This window comes from Myotis brandtii, unplaced genomic scaffold, assembly GCF_000412655.1.
Source record: "Myotis brandtii unplaced genomic scaffold, ASM41265v1 scaffold1270, whole genome shotgun sequence".
Classification (NCBI taxonomy): Eukaryota; Metazoa; Chordata; class Mammalia; order Chiroptera; family Vespertilionidae; genus Myotis; species Myotis brandtii.
Genome location: NW_005354465.1, coordinates 1,155,921 through 1,159,772, shown reverse-complemented (window position 1 = coordinate 1,159,772; position 3,852 = coordinate 1,155,921). Strand labels below are relative to the sequence as shown.

At 42.0% G+C, this 3,852-nt stretch overlaps 1 long non-coding RNA gene across 1 annotated transcript in view; it reads right to left on the bottom strand.

Moving 5' to 3' along the window:
* Nucleotides 1-2,485, bottom strand: part of LOC106724966 — a 9,853-nt gene extending 7,368 nt beyond the window's left edge. Inside the window, exon 1 of the long non-coding RNA XR_001360787.1 lies at nt 2,390-2,485. This is a non-coding gene — a long non-coding RNA (uncharacterized LOC106724966). The remainder of the gene's footprint in view (nt 1-2,389) is intronic.
* Between the last annotated feature and the right edge of the window lie 1,367 nt (nt 2,486-3,852).

Here is a 3,852-nt window from a genome sequence, read left to right as displayed (position 1 = left end):
GAGCTATGGGGGGGAAAAAGAGGAACAACTGTAATAATCTGAACAATAAAGATTTAATTAAAAAAATGAATATTTTTCCAAGTAAATCTGGTTCACTGGTATATATTTAAAAACAAATTTAGATGTTCATAGATTTGTCTATAGTTACAGACTAGAGGTTATTTGTTATGCTTTTTACATTGCTAATATCCACTAGTCTATGGATATCAACCTGAACTCTTAGTTATACTCAGTAAGAGATCATGTTATAAAAACTTTTCCCAATTACTCATTTGCCTGTTAGTTTTCATTGTGGTATTATATAATCATAAATGAGTGTTTCCTTTTAGTACCTCTAAAGTTTCACTTTTTTAATTGAAAATTTAAAGCAGTCCCCAAGTTAATTTTGGTTAAATGCGTGCACTAGGGATATAATGTTATTTTTGCCAAATGGATAGTCAGTCATCCTGAATCCTTTATTCAGACAATCTCTCCTCACTTATTTGAAATTCCATTTTTATCAAATACTAAATTATCATATCTACGTTGGCCCATTTAAAGACTATTTACTTATCTTTCTAGTCTCATTTCTCACCATTCCTACCTCCCACATCCACCTTTATCTTTAAATTCTGGTCATACTAATCTACTTACAATCCCAGATTGGACCATCCTCTCTTACACATGCTGTTCCCTCTCTTTAAAATGGCCTTTCTTCTCTCCTTCTCCTGGCAAACTTTTACTCTTCCTTATCCCACCTCCACCTTGAGAAAATTTCCTTGGCCTACTCCCATGCCCAGTCTGGACTAATCGCTACTCCCATACACTTGACACTCTCCTAAGGACTTCTATCAACTGTTCTATAACTCTATTTGTCTTTCCTACCAGACCAAGACATTTTTGAATGTAGGGAACATTTCTTGTTTATTTTTGTGACCTTCAGGGTCTAGCCCAGTGTTTGTTAGATAAAGTAATTAGACCTAGCCAGTGCCTACTTGCTATGACTTGCTGTTGCCTGTAGCTTATATTCTTTAGATGCTAAAGGACTTTCTGCCAGCATTTCCAGCCAGGTCTTCCCTGGGCACCGTGGGTAGGCCCGATTCAAAATCCTGTTCCCTCTAGATATCCCTGTCTAGATATAATGACTCATTCCTTCCCATCTGTGCCCCAAGATATAACATAAAACCTCCAAGATAAAGCAATGAATTCATTGCATTACAATAGGTCCTTTGGAACGTTGATGGAAAAGGGCTTGGTTGTATCTCCCACTACTCAAATGCCTGGCTCTCACTGAAAACCCAAGTTGAGAGGAATGTCAGCATTGAGCAGAACATCCATCAAACTTCCCTTTGGGCAGTATTCTGTCATAATAACCACATCTGGCACTTCAATGCTGACTCCAATAAATCTGCAAATGGTTGGATGGCCTAATTCTCTGGAGAAATCAATAACACAGACCAGAAAGGATTTATCTGGATCATGATCTCGTAATTCCCACTTTAAAATCTGACCTAGTTTTTCTGACCACATAAAGGAACAAATATAAAATATCCTCGTAGATTTAGTGTGGTGTGCAAATAAAACTAGCAAATTCGCCCATTGTGATGCAGAATAAAGTATTTAGAAAAAGATATGCCATCATCATCACAATTCATTCTGGACCAGGCACTTTATATCCAGTATCTCTAATCTGCACAACAACCCTGTTGATCACTGTGATTATCTCCACTCTGAATGAGGAAACTGAAGCTCAGAAAGGTGAAGTAACTCGCCAGGGTCCCCCATAGGTAAGAGAGCCAGATCCTAATCCTGACTTTGCCTAATTCCAAGTCATTCATGGCCATTGCTATACTGCATTCATTTCAATATAAAATACAAGTACAAAGAAAAAAGTTCTCACATGGAAAAGTTTCATTTTTCTTTAAAATGTTGCTTTGGAGCCCTAACCTGTTTGGCTCAGTGGATAGAGCGTCAGCCTGCGGACTCAAGGGTCCCAGGTTCGATTCTGGTCAAGGGCATGTACCTTGGTTGGGGGCACATCCCCAGTAGGGAGTGTGCAGGAGGCAGCTGACTGATGTTTCTCTCTCATTGATGTTTCTAACTCTCTATCCCTCTCTCTTCCTCTCTGTAAAAAAATCAATAAATTATATATATTTTTTTTAAATGTTGCTTTGGAAATAAAAGGCACTTTCCCAAGCCAAGTAGTCACAAACTTTTCAGCGTCTTTCCACACCTGTCTCTCATGTTTGTTTCTCTTTAAGCTGGAGTTCCCCACCCCCACTCCCAGAGAGGGAGAAGGCTTTCCCCAACCCAGGTGTGAGACTGGCATTTCAGCGTCGCTAATTGCTACATGTGCATCATCAGCACGAAGGCACAGGCGCTGCTTTGCATAAACCGAGGATTGACTTACAGCTTCTCCATGGGGAGTTTTCCAGTCATAACATTTTTCTCTGATCAAAATTCCACCATCTTTTCAGATTAAAGCTTGTTTTCAATCATCAACCCTTGGATTCGGTCACAAATGAGACATCCTACAAGGGATAGACAGAGCATTACTTTAAAAAACCGATGCTGGTGAGGGGAGGAATAGTGGTGCTTGTTGTATAGTCCCAATGGAGAGATGAAGGGCCTTGTGCTCCCTCTCCCCTCTCTTAGGAGGACTGGATGGAATGCTCTGGTCTCTCCTGTCCCAGACTCACTTTCCACAGAGAGAGTGGGCCGTCTGAGGGGTGAGAGCTCACACTCAGTGTGCTGCAGTTAATGGCGTGCAGCATCACTGTATTAAATACTACCACTTGGCCCTGGCTGGTTTGGCTCAGTGATAGAGCATCGGACTGCGAACTGAAGGGTCCCGGGTTCGATTCCGGTCAAGGGCACATGCCCGGGTTGCGGGCTCAGTCCCCAGTTGAGGGCCTGCAGAAGGCAGCCAATCAATGCTTCTCTCTCATCATTGATGTTTCTATCTCTCTTTCCCTCTCCCTTCCTCTCTGAGATCAATAAAAATATTTTTAAATAAATAAATACTACTGCTTGCATTTCTGTTCCTTATGGTAAGCACCCCTGGGCAGGCCCTCCTTGGTGGGGCAGGCCTGCCATTCTTTTTTTTATATATTTTTATTGACTTCAGAGAGGAAGGGAGAGGGAGAAGGAGGTAGAAACATCAATGCTGAGAGAGAATCATTGATCGACTGCCTCCTGCAGTCCCCACACTGGGGATTGAGCAAGCAACCCAGGCATGTGCCCTGACCAGAAATCAAACCATGACCTCCTGGTTCATAGGTTGATGCTCAACCACTGAGCCATGCCTACCAGGCCTGCCATTCTTCTTGTTTAACCTATGACTGGGTGGGTGTGGCAGGCTTGTAGCCCTGGCATGTGAGTAGTTGGGTAAGTGACTACATTGGCTCTGCAGGCCCAGCCACTCACTTGCTCACTTAGCCATGCGGCTGAGCATGTGAATTTAATGACAGGTTTGGTTGGGCCGGGTGCTGGAAGCATGCACTTCAACTTCAAACTGAATAAGGTTCTCTCCAATCCAACTTTTAGCAAAGTTTACTTTGGGTGTCAGGAGCTTGTTTATCTATGAAAAGAGTGGTGCTTTTCTCTATTATTCCTTATGTATGTTCCGCATTGGTTAAGATCAGAAAGAGCAGGAGAGGTGAATAGCAAACTGAACATTTAACAACTGAGGGTTCTTGAAAACTGTATTCTGAAAATATTCTCTATTAACTTTAGAATGGCACCAAGTTAAGGGCATGTACCTTGGTTGCGGGCACATCCCCAGTAGGGGGTGTGCAGGAGGCAGCTGATCGATGTTTCTAACTCTCTATCCCTCTCCCTTCCTCTCTGTAAAAAATCAATAAAATATATTTT